Below are 23,352 nucleotides of genomic sequence, written 5' to 3'. Positions count from 1 at the left end.
GCTCCAGGAGGACGGTGGAAGAAAGTCGAGGCCAGAAGCACGGGCATCGACCACGAGCAACCGCCTAGTCATCTGGCAGAGAGTGAACATTGCAGGGGAGGCTGTTGAGAGCTGGGCTTGGTTCTCCAGCCACGACGATCCAGCAACAGACTGGCAACAGGTACAGCGCAGACCCTTCCCGGACAGCGGCGGCTGGAGCCGACCGATGGCACAGAAAAGGCCGAGCAGCGTCGACGGGGTAAGAGAGAGGGTAAAGCGCACAGGGCGCAGCCGGGGGTTGAAGACCGAGCGGCGTCGACGGAAAACGAAAAGAGAGAGAGGGTAAAGCACAGCCAGGGTTCAGGACCGAGCGGCGGCAATGAGAGAGGCGCACAGGAGAATGCGCAGAGCGCAGCCAGGGCTCAAGGGCTGAGCAGTGTCCGCGGGGAAAGAAAGGGAGCGCGGGAGACACCATTTGAGCTGCGGAGAAGAAGGGAGAGTGCGGGAGACGCCATTTTTGAAAGTCTAACCACACCCAGGGATGCCGAAGAGTGGCAGTGTCACTGCGTTCGACAATGAAGTCGAAGATTGGGCGACATATGTGGAACGCATTGAGGTGTACTGCAAGGCGAATGAAGTGCCAGATGCCAGAAAAGCACTGGTTTTGTTGAATTCCATGGGTGCAAAAACGTATGGCTTACTGTGAAACCTAATAACCCCAGAGAAGCCAGTGGATAAGGATTTCGAAAGCATAGTGGAAATCCTACAGGACCACTTAAACCCCACACCGCTGCTGATAGCAGAAAGATTTAAGTTCCACAAAAGGAACCAGCATAAAGACGAAAGTAATGCTGAGTATTTAATGGAACTGCGCAAGCTATCAAAACACTGCCAGTTTGGAATGGGACTAGCAGATACGTTAAGGGACAAGTTTGTGTGTGTGCTTCAAAGTGAAGGAACCCAGAAACGGCTTCTATCAGAAAAGGATCTTATGCTGGACAAGGCTTTCAGCATGGCAGTATCACACGAAGCAGCCGCACGGGGCGCTGCAGAGATACAACGGAGACCGCAAGAATATGGCACCAATGAAATGTCCTATGGAACAGAGAAGTGTTATCGCTGCGGCAGAACAACACATGACCAGAAGGATTGTTGGTTCAAGGACCAAGTGAGCAGACAGTGTGGAAAAGCAGGACACATAGCAAGAGTCTGCAGGTCAGGGAAGAAAACCAGCAGCAAGAAATCTCCACAGGAGAAGTACAAAAGGTACATAAGGTGATGGACAGTAGTTCAAATGAACAGAAAAGTGATACAGACTCCGGAAGCAAGGAGCTGGGTTATCTGAAACTACATAAGGTAATCAAAATGGAGGATCACCAGACTATCTGGGTCATGCTCAGGATAGACGGAGTCCAAGTGAAAATGGAATTGGACACAGGATCAGCCCTAACAGTCATAAACCGAAGGGACTACAAGCGGCTATTCTCACATATACCCTTGAAAGCTACAGAGATTGTCTTGAAGACGTACACGGGGCAAAAAGTCTACCCCAAAGGAAAAATAAGGGTGAACGTGATATACAAAGGCCAGGAAATACCAAAAATGGACCTATATGTATTGCCAGATGGAGGACCACCACTACTAGGACGTGAATGGATCCGGAAGATACAATTAGATTGGCATTCCATACAGGCACTGAAGGTTGAGGCCAAAAAGGATGACGATGTCACACCTGGACGACTGTCAAAAATGCTAACTGACGCACAAGAAGTGTTCCAGGAGGGACTCGGAGCACTAAAAGGCATAATAGTGACAATTAAAATAGAGGAAAATGCAAGCCCAAAGTTTTTTAAGGCCAGACCGGTGCCTTATGCGATCCGACCAGCCGTCGAAGCAGAGCTGGAAGGGTTGGAACGTTCAGGAGTACTGTCCAAAGTGGACTGGAGCGAGTGGGCTACACCCATCGTTCCTGTAATGAAGAGGTCATTGAGTAATACGCCTGGGGAACCAAAGAAGGTCCGCATCTGTGGGGATTTTAAGGTGACAGTGAACCCAGTCTTTCACACGGTACAATATCCGCTTCCATGGACTGAAGATATTTTCGCCTCGCTGTCTGGAGGAAAACGCTTCACTAACATTGATCTGGCCCAGGCGTACCTGCAAATGGAGGTAGAAGAAGCCTCGAAACAATACCTCACGATAAACACTCACAAAGGTCTCTACCAATACAACCGGCTGGTGTTCGGGGTAGCATCGGCTCCGGCTATTTGGCAAAGGGCAATGGATCAAGTCCTGCAAGGGATTCCAGGGACCCAGTGTTATTTGGACGACATCCTGGTCACGGGCGAAAATGACAGTGATCACCTCGCCAACCTGGAGAAGGTGCTCACTAGATTGAAGGAATATGGGCTACAAGCTAATCGCCACAAGTGCGAGTTTTTCCAGAAGCAGATCTCGTATTGTGGCCACGTTATTGATGAAGAGGGGTTACATAAGTCCCCTGAAAAGATTGAGGCAGTAGTCAAGGCTCCAGCACCGGAAAATGTGTCACAACTGAGGTCGTTCCTCTGGCTGGTGAACTACTACCATAAGTTCTTGTAAAGTCTGTGGGTTGTGCAGTTAATTACGACACAGACTTCAGGAGTAACATACAACAGGACTTTACTATTCGAAGGTCAGGGCGAATCTGCCCTATAAATCATGCCACAGCACTTATATGCCGGTGTGGTCACCGTCGGTATTACCGTATACAGAAGCCAAACAAGTAGTGCCACACCTAAAATAGTTCTCTTAAAGGTGAACGGTTACATACAATAGTCTCTTAAAGGTAGACGGTTACATACACTACAATCCTCCCTTTTTAGCTTACAACGTACTATTTCTCATTAACATACATATATTCAACTTCAGGTAAACAATTTACAGATATAGTCTCTGTGGGAAACAGTTCACAGGTTCAGTCTCTGTGGGAACAGTGTATAGATTCAGTCTCTAGTCTTGACTCGGTCCGAACAACATCGCTGTGGTGTAGCCGGTTCACATTGCTAGCGTGACTCCTCCACTAGTCTTCCCCTTGACGTAACAGCTTGAACTCCCATCCTGCTGAACCAGCAATGCTGACTTTTACAAACAGCTGTATTGCCTTGGTAATTTTCCTTACTTTCCAACTGATTTATCTCCCTTTGTAGGGCCCACGTGCATGATCTGGTAGGAGTGATAATGATTTTGATGGTTATCATCTTCTGCTTCTTTTTCTTTTCTGCTTCTTGGAGACTCTCGGGGCTCCCTTATCAGCTGCCAGCTGTAGCGCCACCATCTCTCTATGTTCCTTAGACTTTAAGTGCTTCATCCTGATTTCTGCACTTTGGGAGTTTTCATCACAAGCTGGGCAGACCAGATCCTCGTAATATTCAGTGTCACTCAACAGGTCATGGTAATATTCGGTGTCGTCCTGAGCTAGTCTAGCGAGAGGGCCTGCTACTTCTTCCGTACCCAACTGGACGTTAGCCGACTGTGGTTCCCTCCCTAGACATCTTTCCTGAAGAGACTTCTTCATGCGTTCATATTCATCCCGCTCTTCCTGGGTTTCCTGCCAATCCTTCACTAATGACCTCGTTTATGATTTCAATACTTCCCCTTCCCTCGGGGATTGATTGATCAGGCTATTCAATCCTTCTACTGGAGCAGCTGTTTCAACATTCTGCTGTTCACATTGACGTGATTCAGCGTACTTTTGGCATCCCTGTAAAATCTGTGTTGCAACCTCAGCTATTTCCATAACTTTTGAGAGCTCCGAACTCCTTCCCTTTGAAGATTGAAGCTCGTGTTCAGATTGTTCCCATTGTAGAGTCTTGTCCTTCAGCATATGAAGGAGTTGGCTGACCGTTAACTCTTCCACGGGAACACTGTGGGTCAGAGTCTTCTCCATTTCATCCACCTTTTCCTCCAATGCTTTCACCTTCTTTTCCTCTTGTACTTTGGCTTCCAGCGCTCGGAGAAGTTGCGCCTTGATGCTCTCTAGCTCATGTTCAGAGGCCATTCTTACAGTCTCTGTGTTTCTTACAGTTCCCTTTTCTTCCACTGAACGGATTCCCAGTTGAATCTGTTCTTCAAGTTGTTGAATCTCGGTCATTGCCGCCCCATATTCGTCTTGGGTTTCCTTTAATATTTTTGAGTTCTTGTACATCTTGTCTTTCAGGTTCTGCCATGTCTTTCACCTCTAATTTCTCATCTATGGATGGAACTTCTACCGATGAGTCTGTCTTGGCCTTGAGCTCATCAAGAATTTCCTGCAGCCTTTGGACTTCTTGCTCATGTTCAACCTTCAGTTGCTCATATGCTTCCACTGAAACTAGCTTTTCGGAGGTTGCCGAGTTAACCCCTTCCAGAATTGTAGCCTGGGCCTGTTCATACTGTTCTTTCAACTTCTCACACTCTGCTTGTAAGGAGTCGTAGAGAAGAACTGGAATAAAATCCTGGCTTCCTGAAGATTCCTCTTCATTTGCTTCTTCCTGCAAATATTCTAACTCCTGAACAGCATAAGGGAGATGTGATCGGTAATTGGTCACGATGGCTCTATGGTCGCTCTCTGCTTGAGCTAGCTGCTTCTGTTGTCTTTCCAGATTCTCCCATTCGGTGTCATAGAACTTTTTCATTGTTTCCATCTCTTGTACGAGACGGTAACTCAATTGTTCTAATTGTTGTCGTAATTTGAAATAAGTTTGAGTCCGAGCTCGGTGTTCTTCCGTCATGGATATGTCCGTAACTTGAACAGGCTCAGAATTTTCTGTCGAACTAGGTTGTCGTTGTTCGGTGGAGTTCTGTTCTGAAACTTTGTTCTTCTCTGGAGCATAAGCCTTTATGCATGCCTTCATTTTTCCAACCTTCGTCGGCAAGTCCATTTCAGCCTTGTCTTTCATATTTGGGTTGGTCTTATCGTCATCCGTTTCAGAATCTGAGCTGATTGTCTGCACCGAGTCCTCACTCGTTATGGCTTTTAGATAGTGCCATTCCATGTCTATTTTCTTGATCCACTCCCATCCTAGAAGTGGTGGTCCTCCCTCATGTAGTACGTATAAGTTCATTCTTGGGTGTTCTTTACCCCTATCTCTCACTTTGACTCTTATCTTTCCCATGGGGTATACTTTATGCCCCGTGTATGTCTGCAATACGAACTTGGTATCTCTTAAGGGTATATGTGAGAATAGCCGGTGGTGATCCCTTCGATTTATGACTGATAGAGCTGATCCAGTGTCCAACTCCATTTTCACTTGGATTCCAGCTATTTTTAGCATGACCCAGATAGTTTGTAGGTCAGCTTCCTTACTCACATTGTGAATTCTCAGACTACCCAGCTCCTGGCCGTTTGGGTCTGAGTCTGAATTCTGTTCATCTGAACTCTTCTCAGCCACCTTGTGTACCTTGTTGTACTTTTCCTGTGATGGCTTCCTTTGGTTGTTGGTCCTTTGGTTGTTGGTCTTCTTCCCTGACCGGCATACCTTAGCTATGTGACCCAGTTTGCCACATTTCCTACATTCCTGGTTCTTAAACCAGCATTGGTTCTGGTCGTGTGTTGTCTTCCCACAACGATAGCATTTTGTTGTTGTCGAGGTAATTTGATCCACACTTAGTGCTGCTGTCTTTAGCTGCATTTCCGCAGTTCCCTTCGCTGCGGCTTCGTGCGATGCTGCAATAAGGACAGCCCTGTCAAGTGCAAGGTCGTTCTCTTCGAGTAGTCACTTTTGCGTTCCTTCCTTTGCCAACCCGCACACGAACTTGTCTCGCAATGCCTCTGTCAGATTCCCTCCAAACTGGCAGTATTTCGCTAGTCTACGCAGTTCGACCAAGTATTCTGCGTTGCTTTCGTCTTTCCGTTGCGTTCTCGCATAGAATTTGAATCGTTCCGCCAACATCAACGGTGTAGGGTTCAAGTGGTCCTTCAGGACAGCCACAATATCATCGAAAGTCTGATCCGCCGGTTTAGCTGGTGCTAGTAGATGCTTCAAGAGCCCGTATGTCTTTGCGCCCATCGAGTTCAGCAAGGTTATAGCTTTGTCATCTTCTATTTTATTGGCCTCACAATAGATCTCAATGCGTTCCACGTACGTGGCCCAGTCTTCTACCTCGGAATTAAAATCGTTGATGTTACCACGCTTAGGCATCTTCCTCTCTTTGGGAACAACACAAGTATTTCTTTAAATTATTATTTCTTTTTTTTAAATTTTATGGCAGGCCGACCGGCTCTGGGTACCCCGTTGACGGCGAACAGGTTCAGCCGCTGGGCTGGCTCTCGCACAGTTCCCCTTGCTCGGCTCTGTCTCTCTCCCGCTCGCTCGGCTCTACCGGCGCTGGGTACACCCCGTTGACGGAGGACAGTTCAGCCGCTGGACTGGCTCTCGCACAGTTCCCCTTGCTCGGCTCTGCCTCTCTCCCGCTCGCTCGGCTCTACCGGCGCTGGTTACACCCCGTTGACGGAGGACAGTTCAGCCGCTGGACTGGCTCTCGCGCAGTCTCTCTTGGTCGGCTCTGCCTCTCCCGCTCGCTCGGACCCCAATCGCGCCTCCCAGCCCTCTCGCAGTCCGGTGCTTCTCTCCCCGGCTGCGGCTGAGTTTCTCTCTTCCCGCGCCTACGCTCCCGGTCGCAGCGCTTCGTGGCTTCGGTCACCGCCCGGCTTTTCCCGCCAGTCGCGGTCTCTCACGACGCCGTTGGACCCGACTTTTTGTCCGGCTCCTTTTCCCCCTCGACCGTGGTCGAGTGCCCAGCCCTTATCCTCCGGCTATTCTTTTCACTTTCCCTTACTCACAGTCACCGTGGCAGAAGGGACAGTCAGTGCCTGTTGCTGATGGAAGTTTTTGTCGCTAAAGTCTTCCTCCTTTCTCTTGCTGCAGCCTTGAGTTTTCTCCCAGCCGAATGATGAGGGCGGTTGCCTCTTTTCGACGCTCTATCGTTGCTTTGAAATTATTGTTGCCGCAGGGTACGATCGGACTCGTCACCACTGTAAAGCCTGTGGGTTGTGCAGTTAATTACGACACAGACTTCAGGAGTAACATACAACAGGACTTTACTATTCGAAGGTCAGGGCGAATCTGCCCTATAAATCATGCCACAGCACTTATATACCGGTGTGGTCACCGTTGGTATTACCGTATACAGAAGCCAAACAAGTAGTGCCACACCTAAAATAGTTCTCTTAAAGGTGAACAGTTACATACAATAGTCTCTTAAAGGTAGACGGTTACATACACTACAGTTCTTACCAAATTTGTCTACAGTATTACACCCACTGAACACCCTACTGCAAACGGGGTTCCATGGAAGTAGAATGACGAATGTAAACGAGCTTTCCAGAAGTGCAAAGAATTGATCACATCAAAAGAGGTGTTGGCTCATTTCAACCCAGCACTACCAATTCGGTTGGCGTGTGATGCATCACCCTATGGTATTGGAGCGGTGCTGTCGCACAAATTCCCAGACGGGTTGGAGAGGCCAGTAGCCTTTGCGTCTCGGTCACTAACCTCAGCCGAGCGCAACTACACCCAGATTGACAGGGAGGCCCTCAGCCTAGTATGGGGAGTAAAAAAATTCAACCACTATCTGCATGGGCAGAAGTTCACCTTGCTGACTGACCACCAACCACTTGTCTCCATCTTTAATCCAAAGAAGGGCGTTCCGGTGATGACTGCACAACGGCTACAAAGATGGTCCCTTTTTCTAGGGGTGAACCAATATGAAATAGAGTATAAGGGCACGAAACAGCATGGAAACGCTGATGGGCTATCACGCCTGCCACTGCCTACTGCGGAGGAAGCACCAGCAGTGGACCCTATCAAAATATTTTATTCGTCAATAATTGAACGCTTGCCAGTAACTAACGCGGATATAGAGAAGGAGACCCGAAATGATCCAACACTGTCTCGGGTATATGATTTGACGGTGAAGGGATGGCCAACACATGGCGACTCACTGTTGCCAGCATTCTCATCCAGAAGAGAACAGCTGTCAGTATGCCAGGGGACAGTGATGTGTGGATCCCGAGTGGTAATTCCACCCAAGTTAAGGGAGAGAGTGCTCAATGAGCTTCACGAAGACCATCTGGGAGGGGTGAAAATGAAAAGCCTGCTAGGGCTTATGTGTGGTGGCCGGGGATCGATCAACAAATCGAGGACCTAACAAAGAGCTGCTCAGGATGCCAGAAGGTCCAAAATGCACCACCACATGCCCCTCTACACCCATGGGAGTGGCCCTCCTCTCCATGGCAACGGGTGCATATTGATTTTGCTGGTCCATTCATGGACTCAATGTTCTTAATAGCAGTGGATGCACACTCGAAATGGCCTGAGGTGATCAAAATGTCCTCCACCACTATGGAGAAAATGATTGCAGTCCTACGGACCATATTTGCCAGGAACGGCTTGCCAGAGCAGATTTGCTCTGATAATGGACCACAGTTTGTGTCCGAAGAGTTTTGGAAATTTATGAGAAGGAATGGGGTAAGGCATTACACATCCGCCCCGTATCATCCAGCCACAAATGGATTGGCTGAGAGGTTCGTACAAACCTTTAAAAAGGCAATAAGGGCCATGTGCGATGATGACATTCCACTACAGCATAAGGTGGACAATTTCCTGTTAGCCTACAGAAATGCGACACATGCAGTTACCAACCAGACCCCAGCCATGATGTTCTTTAACCGAAGGTTGAGATCTCGTCTGGATTTGCTCGGACCAAATGTGCGAAGAAATGTTGAGGATAAGCAATTCCAGCACATCAATGAGAAGCCGACAAGGAGCTTCAATGTAGGACAACCAGTCTTGGCCCGCGACTACCGAACAGAGAAATGGCAACCCGGAACGATATGCACACGACAGGGGCCACTAATGTACACAGTGGATGTCGGGGAGAACATTGTGAGACGCCATGTCGACCAGATCCTAGCGTCACAGGAATGAGTCAACCCCATGTCTCGCGTACCTGGGGATGAACCCGACATATCGGTAGCATCTACCCCAGAAACAGTAGCAGCGGAAACTGATGAACTAACCGACGACAGGGGGCCAGAATCGCCTCCGCACCAAGAACAAGACACTCAGGAAAGGCGCTATCCAGAAAGGATCAGGAAGCCGCCCCAAAGACTGAATCTATAAATGGACTATTTCAGTTAAATGTGCATGTTAAAATGTTAACTGTTATTTGAATGTTATGGGTACTGTTAATCTAAAAGGGGAGGAATTGTAGTGTATGTACCTTTAAGAGAGAACTACTTTTACAGCTCCTGTATACTGTAGTACCGGCAGTGACCACACCTGTATATAAGCCTTGAGCAGGCATCTGTACTGTTAGTCTTTGGACTACCTTCCTCTAGTAAACACCTGTTGATTGTTAAACTGCAGCCTCCGTCTAGTTATTGAAGAACACCATACTTTAAGATTCACGGATTCAACAATTTAGACATCTGATATTGATGTAACAGACACATCCTTTTGAGCAGATGATAGAATGCGATTCTCTATGAACATCATATGCCATTGCTTTCTGAGAGCGATGAACTCTATTATGTCACCAGCTTCCTCTTGTGTGCCCATCTCTCCATCGCCCACTTCCAGGTCCTCGTCACCTCCAACAATCTCGTTTGCAGCCTCCTCAGCACTGGTCAATGTGGCTAGGGTAGGTGTTCCTCCTCCAGTCATCGCTCTCTCCCTCTTATTGTGGGCTATCTTTTCCTGCAAGGAGGGACACAAGCGGTGTTTGAGCTACGGTGATGAAGTGAGTGTGAAGAATCCCTACCATAGAAACTTTGAATGATACGAAGATGGGGTAAGGTGCCAAGAGGAAGGTAGCTCCCTGTGCGTTGTTAGTAGTAGTCACTGCATGACAGTGAGAGTGAGTCTAAGGGGTGCATAGGCAGGATGCTGAAGTGATTCAGTGCAGAGACAGAGATGGATCGGTAAGGGTGCAAGGGAAGTAAGAGTACGGTAGAATGTGAAGGAGGAGGCTTACAACATAGAGTGCTGGTGATGAGAAGAGAAGGGAAGCAGATTTAAGGCAAGTGTGATGGGATACTCACTTTTGATGTTCGCACAAGATCATTAAACCTTTTTCGGCATTGGATCCATGACCGTGCATTAATGGACATTGCACTCACCTCCTGAGCAATGCACAACCAGGCTGCCTTGGTCTGCTGAGGAGGCTTCCTCCAGCCATCCAGAGGGAAGAGAATCTCCCTGCGCCCTCTTATAGCATCACAAGAACTTGGAGGGACTCATCATTAAAACGAGGAGCTGCCTTGCTTCTGGAAGAAGTCATAGGCCTAGAAATTCAGTTGTTTGCGCCAGCCGCTAGCGCCTTAGGAGGAGGAGATGTGGGGCGCTAGGCGGCTAGCGGCCGGGCGCAGCGCGATCTGCGCCTCTCCCCAACTTCAGTAAAGATTTAGCGGCGGCGCAAAGCCTTTGCGCACGCTCAGCTGCGCATGCAGATCCTGACGTCATTTCATCGTGCAACGCCCTTTGTGCGCCCGAAACCGGAAATTCAGTGGCGCCGGCCTATTGTGCGCCTGGCGCCCCTAGCAACTGGTAGAGGGGAACGGTTCCCAGTCGCTGCGGGGCAAGGGGGGCGCAAATTAAAGGGCACTCCTCCTGCAGTAGAAATGGCAGCCATTTTGCAACACTCCTTCTTTGTGAGAGACGGATCTTTGCAGAGAGACAAAGGTAGAGAGCTTTCTGGTTCGGCTCAACACTCGCACAGGTACTTGTGGCTTCAGGCCACAGCTTTGCACTTGTCTTTAACTTCAGAGCCATAGCATTGATTGGATACATATAATGGGGGCTGCAATGGGTGCAAACGTTGGCCTTCTCCATAGCCCTGGGCATTGTACAGATCAAGCAGCAGTGGTCAGGCCTTGCTTCAGGGCTGCAGTGTGCAGGGCGTGGCAGGCAAACAAATCCACCCTCCCCCTTTAAGAGCTCACCGGCGCCAGAGTGTCTGCCGTCAATCAGCAACTCGCCGAACCTGCGCTGCGCCCGCCCTCGGGGGTATCGCCCCGGGCCGCTGGCTTAGCGCCTAATGATAGTCGTGCATCGCCTGTTTTAGCGCAGCAGCAACCTCTTGGGGCGATGCCACTGAATATCGGCGAAGGTGGCGCTAAGTTGCGCCGGGCGCAAACTTTAGCGGACGCCCGGCTGTAGCGCCCCAAACGTGGCTATACTGAATTTCTAGGCCATAGTGTTTAAATCAAGTGCAGGGAACCACAAGAGAAAGGCTTAGGCTGGATGGCAGCTTTAAAAGCAGCTGCTATTATGACATCATCAGAGGCGGCCAGTCGATACGACTGCACTGATTGGACCGGCCAGCGCGCCTCCTTGAAATTAACAAGCTCATTGAATCAAAATCGGACATCAGCAGCTGATCCCACCGGAAGCGGCTCCGGAACCTGCCCAACATGCAACCCGACTCCAACCCGTCTCGGGAATTAAAATCGAGTCCAAAGAGTCTGCAAAGGGATATAGATAGGTTAAGTGAGTGGCCAAAAATTTGGCAGATGAATTATAATGTGGGAAAATATGAGGTTATCCACTTTGGTAGGAAAAATAAAAAATAAAATTATTATTTAATTGGAGAGAGACTACAAAATGCTGCGGTACAGAGAATGGGTTTGAGAATGCTGAATTCTATTTATGTAATTTCACAATGGGGGTGGGAGTTGACTTTTTGGCTGATCTTGTGTCTTTTCAAAAATACTGGAAAAAACCCTTTGAGAACAAGTGAAGTGACTAATTAAAACTGTAATTTAGAGATCTGACTTAATTAGATTTATTTGACATTAGCAGTTGTTGGCATTGTACAAATTTTTACAGACTTATTTGGCAGCAAATGAAATGAATTAAATATGCTTTAACAGCGAAACAAGATATGCTTGATTGTTTCTGACTTCTACAATTGTACACAGGATTTTGATGATAATATTAGTATTTGCTAATTAGCAGTCATAAAAGGTTGGCATGCCTGTATAAATACTGAACAGCACGACTAGTTTGTGTCCACTAGTCGAGTTTTGAGAGATGAGCATACATAAGGTAATTGTTCATCTCTGCTGTTGTTACTTTTTTAATATCAGTATAATTGATTCAGTATCACCATATATTCATGTATAAAACAAGAAATTTATCTCCCTGTTTGGAAATAATGAATAATCTGCTTATACATGGGTGATATCTTCTCTCAGGTTTACCTCCTGGCTGTTTTCCCTCCTAGACAGTGGACCCAGCAGCTGCACCACAACAGTGTGTTCCTATCAGTGCTTACTTTAACTCCTCCAGTGCTGCAATACTCAACTGGCAATTTTCCTTCTTCACTCCTGACTTCAGTCCAGAATCCTATTGCTGATTTACAGTCTGAGACAGCTTAGTAGGTTAAATGTAGGAAGGAGTAAAGGAGATTTGAAATCAACAGCAAGAGCCAGGAATGAAGATGGCAGGGCTGGTTGTCATTCAAATGTCATAGAGCTGGAGGAGCACAGCAGCAGTTGATGGGAACGCACTGGTTGAAATGCTAAGGAACAGAAATAAATATATTTGCGAATGCCAACAAGATTAAGGCAAGAATTTTGGTGGATAGTGTTAGATCCGTGTGTCTTAATGTTGTGTCCTTCAATAATCAGACAAAAGACTGCAGGGAACGATCAACAGGTGTTTACTGAATGAGGGTTACTCTAGAACTAATTGTACAGATCACTACTCAGGGTTTATATACAGGTGTGGTCACTGCCGGTACTACAGTATACAGGAGCTGTAAAAAGTAGTTCTCCCCTTAAAGGTACATACATTACAATTCCTCCCCTTTTAGATTAACAGTACCATAACACTCATTTAACAATTACATATCAAACTAATTACAATTAACACTTTTAACATGCAACATTAGCTGAAAATAGTCTATTTATAAATTCAGTCTTTGGGGAGGCTTCCTGATCCTTTCTGGATAGCGCCTTTCCCGAGTGTCTTGCTCTTGGTGCGGAGGCGATTCTGGTCCCCTGTCGTCGGTTGGTTCATCAGCTTCCGATGCTACTGTTTCTGAGGTAGATGTACGTCGGGTTCCTCACCAGGTACGTATGGCCGAGACATGGGGTTGACTCGTTCCTGTGACTCTAGGATCTGGTCAGCATGGCGTCTCACAATGTTCTCCCCAACATCCACTGTGTACATTAGTGGCCCCTGCCGTGTGCATATCGTTCCTGGTTGCCATTTCTCTGTTCGGTAGTCGCGGGCCAAGACTGGTTGCCCTACATTGAAGCTCCTTGTCGGCTTCTCATTGATGTGCTGGAATTGCTTACTCTCAACATCTCTTCGTACATTTGGTCTGAGCAAATCCAGACGAGATCTCAACCTTCGGTTAAAGAACATCATGGCCGGGGCCTGGTTGGTGACTGCATGTGTCGCATTTCTGTAGGCTAACAGGAAATTGTCCACCTTATGCTGCAGTGGAATGTCGTCATCGCACATGGCCTTTACTGCTTTTTTAAAGGTTTGTACGAACCTCTCAGCCAATCCATTTGTGGCTGGATGATACGGGGCGGATGTGTAATGCCTTACCCCATTCCTTTTCATAAATCTTCGAAATTCTTCGGACACAAACTGTGGTCCGTTATCAGAGCAAATCTGCTCTGGCAAGCCGTTCCTGGCAAAAATGGTCCATAGGACTGCAATAGTTTTCTCCGTGGTGGTGGAGGACATTTTGATCACCTCAGGCCATTTCGAGTGCGCATCCACGGCTATTAAGAACATTGAGTCCATGAATGGACCAGCAAAATCAATATGCACCCGTTGCCATGGAGATGAGGACCACTCCCATGGGTGTAGAGGGGCATGTGGTGGTGCATTTTGGACCTTCTGGCATCCTGAGCAGCTCTTTGTCAGGTCCTCGATTTGCTGATCGATCCCCGGCCACCACACATAAGCCCTAGCAAGGCTTTTCATTTTCACCCCTCCCAGATGACCTTCGTAAAGCTCATTGAGCACTCTCTCCCTTTACTTGGGTGGAATTACCACTCAGGATCCACACATCAAGGTCCCCTGGCATACTGACAGCTGTTCTCTTCTGGATGAGAATGCTGGCAACAGTGAGTCGCCATGTGCTGGCCATCCCTTCACCGTCAAATCATATACCCGAGACAGCGTCGGGTCATTTCGGGTCTCCTTCTCTATACCAGCGTTAGTTACTGGCAAGCATTCAATTATAGTTGAATGAAATATTTCGACAGGATCCACTGCTGGTGCTTCCTCCGCAGTAGGCAGTGGCAGGCGTGATAGCCCATCAGCGTTTCCATGCTGTTTCGTGCCCTTATACTCGATTTCATATTGGTGCGCCCCTAGAAAAAGGGACCATCTTTGTAGCCATTGCGCAGTCATCACCGGAACGCCCTTCTTTGGATTAAAGATGGAGACAAGTGGTTGGTGGTCAGTCAGCAAGGTGAACTTCTGCCCGTGCAGATAGTGATTGAACTTTTTCACTCCGCACACTAGGCTGAGGGCCTCCCTGTCAATCTGGGCGTAGTTACGCTCGGCTGAGGTTAGTGACCGAGACGCAAAGGCTACTGGCCTCTCCGAGCCGTCCGGGAATTTGTGCGACAGCAGCACTCCAATGCCATAGGGTGATGCATCACACGCCAACCGAATTGGTAGTGCTGGGTTGAAATGAGCCAACACCTCTTTTGATGTGATCAATGCTTTGCTCTTCTGGAAAGCTCGTTTACATTCGTCACTTCACTTCCATGGTACCCCCGTTTGCAGTAGGGTGTTCAGTGGGTGTGGTATGGTAGACAAATTCGGCAAGAACTTATGGTAGTAGTTCATCAGCCCGAGGAACGACCTCAGTTGTGACACATTTTCCGGTGCTGGAGCCTTGACTACTGCCTCAATCTTCTCTGGGGACTTATGTAACCCCTCTTCATCAATAACGTGGCCACAATACGAGATCTGCTTCTGGAAAAACTCGCATTTGTGGCGATTAGCTCGGAGCCCATATTCCTTCAATCTAGTGAGCACCTGCTCCAGGTTGGCGAGGTGATCACTGTCATTTTCGCCCATGATCCGGATGTCGTCCAAATAACACTGGGTCCCTGGAATCCCTTGCAGGACTTGTTCCATTGCCCTTTGCCAAATAGCTGGAGCTGATGCTACCCCGAACACCAGCCGGTTGTATTGGTAGAGACCTTTATGAGTGTTGATCGTGAGATACTGTTTCGAGGCTTCTTCTACCTCCATTTGCAGGTACGCCTGGGCCAGATCAATCTTAGTGGAGCATTTCCCTCCAGATAGCGAGGCAAAAATATCTTCAATCCGCGGAAGCGGATATTGTACAGTGTGAAGGACTGGGTTCACTGTCACCTTAAAGTCCCCACAGATGCGAACCTTCTTTGGTTCCCCAGGCGTATTACTCAACGACCTCTTCATTACAGGAACGATGGGTGTAGCCCACTCGCTCCAGTCCACTTTGGACAGTACTCCTGAATGTTCCAAACCTTCCAGCTCTGCTTCGACGGCTGGGCGGATCGCATAAGGTACCGGTCTGGCCTTAAAAAACTTTGGGCTTGCATTTTCCTCTATTTTGATCGTCGCTGTTATGCCTTTTAGTGTTCCGAGTCCCTGCTGCAACACTTCGTGTGCGTCAGTTAGCATTTTTGACAGTCCGTCCAGTGTGATGTCGTCATCCTTTTTGGCATCTACAGTCAGTGCTTGTATGGAATGCCAATCTAGCTGTATCTTCCGGATCCATTCCTGTCCTAGTTGTGGTGGTCCTCCATCTGGCAATACATATAGGTCCATTTTTGGTGTTTCCTTACTGTTATATATAACATTCACCCTTATCTTTCCTTTGGGGTAGACTTTTTGCCCCGTGTATGTCTTCAAGACAATCTTTGTATCTCTCAAGGGTATATGTGAGAATAGCCGCTTGTAGTCCCTTCGGTTTATGACTGTTAGGGCTGATCCTGTGTCCAATTCCATTTTCACTTGGACTCCTGCTATCTTGAGCGTGACCCAGATAGTTTGGTGATCCTCCATTTTGATCACATTATGTAGTTTCAGACAACCCAGCTCCTTGCTTCCGGAGTCTGTATCACTTTTCTGTTCATCTGAACTACTCTCCGTCACCTTATGTACCTTCTTGTACTTCTCCTGTGGAGATTTCTTGCTGCTGGTTTTCTTTCCCGACCTGCAGACTCTTGCTATGTGTCTTACTTTTCCACACTGTCTGCACACTTTGTCCTTGAACCAGCAATCATTATGGTCGTGTGTTGTTCTGCCGCAGCGATAGCACTTCAGTGTTCCGTATGACATTTCATTTGTGCCATATTCTTGCGGTCTCCGTTGTATCTCTGCAGCGCCCCGTGCGACTGCTTCGTGTAATACTGCAATGCTGAAAGCCTTGTCCAGCATAAGATCCTTTTCTGATAGAAGCCGTTTCTGGGTTCCTTCACTTTGAAGCCCACACACAAACTTGTCCCTTAAATTATCTGCTAGTCCCGTTCCAAACTGGCAGTGTTTCGATAGCTTGCGCAGTTCCATTAAATACTCAGCATTACTTTCATCTTTATGCTGGTTCCTTTTGTGAAACTTAAATCTTTCTGCTATCAGCAGCAGTGTGGGGTTTAAGTGGTCCTGTAGGATTGACACTATGTTTTCAAAATCCTTTTCTACTGGCTTCTCTGGGGTTACTAGGTTTCGTAGTAAGCCATACATTTTTGCACCCATTGAATTCAACAATACCAGCGCTTTCTTGTCATCTGGCACTTCATTCGCCTTGCAGTATACTTCTATGCGTTCGACATATGTCGTCCAATCTTCGACTTCATTGTCGAACGCTGTGATACAGCCACTCTTCGGCATTTTTGGGTGTGGTTAGACTGGCTTAAAATGGCGTCTCCTGTGCTTTCCTTTCTTCCCCGCTGCGGCTTAAAATGGCGTCTCCTGCGCTTTCCTTTCTTCCCCGCTGCGGCTTAAAATGGCATCTCCCGCGCTGCTGCCAACGCCGCTCTCGGCGGTCCTCGTGGCAAATGGCGACGCCCTGTGGGTTTCGTGCACTGCTCCTGCGCTGCTGCCAATGCCGCTCTCTGCGGTCCTCGTGGCAATGGCAGCGCCTCGCGTTTTCCTGCGTGCCTCTCTCCCCCGTTGACGCTGCTCGGCCCTTGAACACCGGCTGCGCTTTGCTCTCTCTCGTCTCTCTCCCTGTTGACGCCGCTCGGTCCTGAACACTGGCTGCGCCCTGTGCGCTCTGCCCTCTCTCTCTCCCCCGTCGACGCTGCTCGGCCTTTTTCTGTGCCGCTCGGTCGGCTCTAGCCGCCGCTGTCCGGGAAGGGTCTGCGCAGTACCTGTTGCCAGCCTGTTTCGCTGGACCACCGTGACTGGAAAGCCAAGCCTGGCTCTCGACAGCCTCCCCTGCAATGCTCAAATCTCCGCTGGATGACTGGGCGGTTGCCCGTGGTCGATGCCCGTGCTTCTGGACTCGACCTCCTTCCACTGTTCTCCAGGAGCGAATCTCTGGGAGGTGATGCAGAGTTGCAGGTAGGTTCGAATCTGCGTCGTCGCCAATGTTAGATCCGTGTATCTTAATGTTGTGTCCTTCAATAATCAGACAAAAGACTGCAGGGAACGATCAACAGGTGTTTACTGAATGAGGGTTACTCTAGAACTAACTGTACAGATCACTACTCAGGGTTTATATACAGGTGTGGTCACTGCCGGTACTACAGTGTACAGGAGCTGTAAAAAGTAGTTCTCCCCTTAAAGGTACATACATTACAGATAGAAGCTTTGTAATATTGATCTTCATGTTATAGAAAGGTCATGGATCTTTTTCAGGTTTTTTGGATGCAATTCTGAGGCTGCATCTTATATGTGAGTTGACTTGCATGTTGTGTTATTTCATAAGACTTGCAGTGAAGCCTATTAAATCAAAGTCTCCCGCTGCCTTTCCATAGGGAATACAATTCAGCTCATCTAAAACTATGCTGCTCATTTCCTATCTGCAGCAAGTCCAGATCACCCATCAGTTCTCACTGACCAATATTGGCTTCCAGTCCACCAATGCCTCAAATTCAAAATTCTGAGCTTTGTGTTTAAATCCCTCCATGGCCTCGCCCCTCTCCATCTGTGCAACTTTCTCCAGCCCTATAAACCCCCTACCCCCCCCCCGAACTCTCCATTACCCTGATTCTTGCCTTTTTACATCCTATCCTCCCTTCACATCATATAATTGGGCTGACCTCACCAAATAAAGCAATGTCATTTCGTCTGCATAATTTACAGGTGCTCCAACAACAACTTGTATTTATATCGCGCTTCACAGGGGCGTTATCAAACAAAATCTGACACCGAGCCACATAAGGAGATATTAGGGCAGATGAGGTAGGTTTTAAGGAGTGTCTTAAAGGAGGAAAGAGAATGAGTGCCAAGGCTACATTGTTAGGCACCAGTAACCAGTGCAGGGCTCATTTTCTGGTATGTGTTATGTCCAATAAACAATTAAATTCATGTGGTAATGTAATGGCTGCTTTTATTTCAGACTCTCTAGAACATTTCCTCTGAATATAACAAACCATAAAATAGATACCCTGGATTGCAATTGCTACAGGATGCTTGCTCCCTTCAGGGGGCCCTCTAGTGTTCAGTTTGCAATATAAAAGTACAATACATAGCACTTTCCCCTTCAGAACTCCAAGGTGACCAAAACCATCTCCAAGAATGAGCCTGGTTAACAATAATACATTAAGTAAAGACATTAAGCAACCATGTCATACAATAAAGTGATAAAAACAATAAATTATAACACTCTTCTAGTAATACGCAGGAAAGATGGGTTATGCCGATACTAGTGTGGCGGAGCCACTAAGGAACTCCGATCAATTGTATATAATTCCCTTTAATAATATGTTAGCTACAGCCTGAGTCTGTATCTTTGTTTTCACTGTTTACATGTACAGAGCGCGATCACTTTAATAGCACGGGTAAACGCGATGACGTCACGCTGTTCATCACGTGATCCCCCACCGGCGGGAAAAACTTGATGATGTCATGACGTCAGCCAAGGGACCGCCTAAGCAGTCCTCGTGGAGCCTCCAAACTGACTAGACCTATATTCGATGTTCTCCTGTAGTTATCCGTTAAACTCTATTAGTTTTCATTAAACCTAGTTTATTTGATCGCCTGAGTGGACCTCAGTCTTTTGATAGGAACTAGACATTCCTACATTGGTGACCCTGACTTTTGCAAACGGTTTTCGCAGAAGTTACTGAACATGGAAACGAACGCCATTGCTTTGAAGCTACCACAGTTCTGGGAGCAACAGCCAGCCACGTGGTTCATCCAGGCTGAAGCCCAGTTCGCAATCAGGAACATCGTTGTGGATCAGACCCGTTACTATTACGTGGTCTCCGCCCTCGACAGCGCCACAGCCTCGCGGATCGTCAGCCTGCTTGGTAATCCACCAGAAGATCGCAAGTATGAAACGATAAAGGCGCGGTTGTTACAGGTCTTCGGGCTCACGAAGTTGGAGCGCGCCTGCTGGCTGCTCGCTATGCCCGGCCTCGGGGACTCCAAGCCATCCGAGCTCATGAGCCAAATGCTCACGCTCCTGGGCTCCGAACTGGAATGCTTCCTCTTCAGGGAGCTATTCCTCAGCCAGCTACTGGAGCAAGTTCAGGCTGCCCTAGCCAGGTCTGAAGTCACAGACTGCGCAGAGCTGGCTGCCGAAGCGACAAGATTTTCGCGGTGACACAGCAGTACTGCGCTGCCACGAGGTGCCCATCCCCCACAGACGCTGCTCCAGCCCCTCAACCTGCGGGGTTGTACTTGTACCACGCCCGTTTTGGCGCGAAAGCAAGATGCTGCCGCCCTCCCTGCAGCTTTTCGCTCAAAAAAACCCAACAGCAACCCTGTCGAAAGAGGACCGGTTATAATGAGCGCCCCGCGGCTGCGATGGCAATCGGTAATTCGGGAAAACTCCTCTTCATCACCGACTCCCTATCTGGTCGACGTTTCCTCTGCGACACCGGGGCGCAGTGTAGTATCCTACCCGCGTCAAATCTTGATCTACAAGCCGGGGGCCACGGCCTCTCCCTCGAGGCAGCTAATGGCGGGGCCATTCGGACCTTCGGAAGACGGCGGGTCCAGGTGTGCTTCGACGGCCAGCGGTTTTACTGGGATTTCATCACGGCCAAAGTCTCTCAAGCCATCCTCGGGGCGGATTTTTTGTGCGCCAACGGCCTCCTGGTGGATGTAAGGCACCGCCGGTTGATCAATGCGGCCACTTTTCACTCCACCCCGCGCCACCGCGGTAATGCCGTGTCACGCACTGTCTCCTGTGCGTTCCCACCTCCGGATGACTTTCCTCGCCTCCTCGGAGATTTCCCAGACCTGACCAGACCCACTTTCTCTTCCACGGCCATGAAACATGGTGTCGAACATCACATCACCACTACTGGCTCCCCGGTCTACGCACGGGCCCGGCGCCTCGAACCTGGCAAGCTCGCGGCTGCGAAAGCGGAGTTCGACATGATGGAGCGGCTAGGGATTATTCGCCGGTCGAATAGTCCCTGGTCTTTGCCTCTCCACATTGTTCCGAAACCTGGCGGCGGATGGCGGCCTTGCGGCGACTACCGATGCCTGAATGACGCCACTACTCCTGATCGGTACCCGATCCCTCATATTCAGGATTTCTCTGCCCATTTGGCGGGAAATACCATTTTTTCAAAAGTCGACCTTGTCCGTGGCTACCACCAGGTCCCCGTGCACCCACAAGACCTCCCAAAAACTGCAGTCATCACCTCATTCGGCCTGTTTGAATTTCTGCGGATGCCGTTTGGATTGAAGAATGCTGCACAGGCTTTCCAGCGCTTGATGGACTCCGTGCTTCGGGACCTCAAGTTCCTATTCGTCTACCTCGACGACATCCTCATCACCAGCCCTAATAAAGAGGAGCACATCTGCCATTTACGCACCCTCTTTAGGCGCCTCAGTCAACACGGCTTGATCGTCAACCCGGCCAAGTGCCAGTTCGGCCTGCAGCAGATTGATTTCTTAGGCCATCGCATCACATCGGACGGCGCAATTCCCCTGCAAACGAAGGTGGAGGCAGTTACTTCTCTCTCGCGCCTGCAGACTGTCAAGGCCCTGCAGGAGTTCCTCGGGATGGTAAATTTTTATCACCGGTTCGTCCCTAATGCAGCTCTGCTCATGCAGCCCCTGTACAAGGCCCTCAAGGGCAAGTCCGGCAAGGATCCAATTAGCTGGACGGTCGATATGGACCAGGCGTTCGTCGACACAAAAGGCGCCTTAGCCAACGCAACCATGCTGGCGCACCCGCTGCCAGGTGCCACCATCGCCCTTACCACCAACGCGTCAGACTACGCCATCGGCGCAGTGCAGGAACAGCGGGTGAATGGGACGTGGCAACTGCTGGCGTTTTTCAGCCGTCAACTACAGCGAAACGAACGGAAGTACAGCACGTTCGACCGGGAGTTGCTGGCCCTTTTTCTGGCCATCCGCCATTTCCGGTTCTTGCTAGAGGGACGTCCGTTCATGGCTTTTGTGGACCATAAGCCACTAACGTTCGCTATGGCCAAGACCGCCGAACCGTGGTCAGCTCGGCAACAACATCAGTTGACGTTTATCTCAGAATTCACCACTGACATTCAGCATGTGTCCGGTAAAGACAACCTGGTGGCGGATTGCCTCTCCCGCGCAACCGTTCATGCAGTGCAGCTCGGCATCGACTATGCCCTCATGGCTACGGATCAAGCCTCGGATCTGGAAGTCCAATCTTACAGAACTAACCCCTCTAGCCTCCAAGCGGCCGACGTCAAATTCCATGCCGCGGGCACTACGCTGCCCTGCGACGTCTCCGTAGGAGATCCTCGCCCTATCGTGCCGGTCGCCTGGCGCCGAAAAGTTTTTGACGCCATACACGGGTTGTCGCACCCTGGCATGAAGGCCTCGCAATGGCTGATATCGTCCAAATTCGTGTGGCGGGGCATGCACATGGATGTCCGCGACTGGGCCAACACCTGTGTGGTCTGCCAAAAGGCCAAGGTGCAGCATCACGTCAAGGCGCCATTGGCCACTTTCGCCGTTCCGGAACGTAGGTTTGATCATGTGCATGTGGACCTGGTGGGGCCACTTCCGCCTTCGCACGGGTTTACTCATCTTCTTACAATGGTGGACCGCACCACTCGATGGCCGGAGGCGGTTCCTTTGTCATCCACCACTTCCGCAGACGTCGCCAGGGCATTCATCTCCTCTTGGGTCGCCCGTTTCGGGGTACCGGCGGACATCTCGTCTGATCGTGGGCCGCAGTTTTCTTCTGAGCTCTGGAACACTGTGGCTCAGGGGCTCGGCGTCAAGCTACATCGCACCACTGCCTACTATCCACAGGCGAACGGCCTGTGCGAACAATTCCACAGGTCGCTCAAGGCCGAACTGCAAGCCAACCTTCAAGGTGCGGGCTGGGTGGACAGGCTTCCATGGGTCCTTTTGGGTCTTCGTATGGCGCCTAAAGAAGATCTTCAATTGTCCACGGCGGAGCTCGTATATGGCCAGCCGCTACGCATACCAGGGGATTTCCTTCCGACTCCAACAGAGCCATGGTCCGCATCCCAGCAGCTCATCAGACACCAGGAGGCAGCCAGAAGTTTCGCTCCAGTGCCTACGTCGCATCACGGCTTGCAGAGCTCCCATGTCCCAGCTGAGCTGAAGAACGCCGACTATGTGTTTATCCGCCACGACGCTCATCAGGACCCGCTCAAACCCCCTTACACTGGCCCTTTCCGCGTGATAGAGCCGGGAGACAAATCTTTTTCGGTCGATGTCGGAGGTAAACCGGACCACATTTCGGTTGACCGGTTGAAGCCGGCTCACTTGGACCTTGACCGCCCAGTCGAGATCGCACAACCGCCGAAACGTGGCCGACCGCCCACAGTCGCCGTGCCAGATCAAACGCAACCACCCGCCAGCTCGCCCGCCGTCCATCAGCTTCCACTTCAAGGCTACAGAAGTCGATCTGACAGGCTTGTCAGGCCTCCTCGCCGTTTTACTTTTGCTATTAAAGACAATTCTGGGGGGGCGCATGTGGCGGAGCCACTAAGGGACTCCGATCAATTGTATATAATTCCCTTTAATAATATGTTAGCTACAGCCTGAGTCTTTGTTTTCACTGTTTACATGTACAGAGCGCGATCACCACCGGCGAGAAAAATGTGATGACATCATGACGTCAGCCACGGGACCGCCCAAGCAGTCCTTGTGGAGCCTCCGAACTGACTAGACCTATATTCGATGTTCTCCTGTAGTTATCCGTTAAACTCTGTTAGTTTTCATTAAACCTCGTTTA

Source organism: Somniosus microcephalus, chromosome 10 (genome assembly GCF_052327205.1).
Source record: "Somniosus microcephalus isolate GS21.2 chromosome 10, FLI_Smic_1.0, whole genome shotgun sequence".
NCBI lineage: Eukaryota > Metazoa > Chordata > Chondrichthyes > Squaliformes > Somniosidae > Somniosus > Somniosus microcephalus.
The sequence above is the reverse complement of the archived record's forward strand: the minus strand, read 5'-3'. Positions refer to the sequence as shown.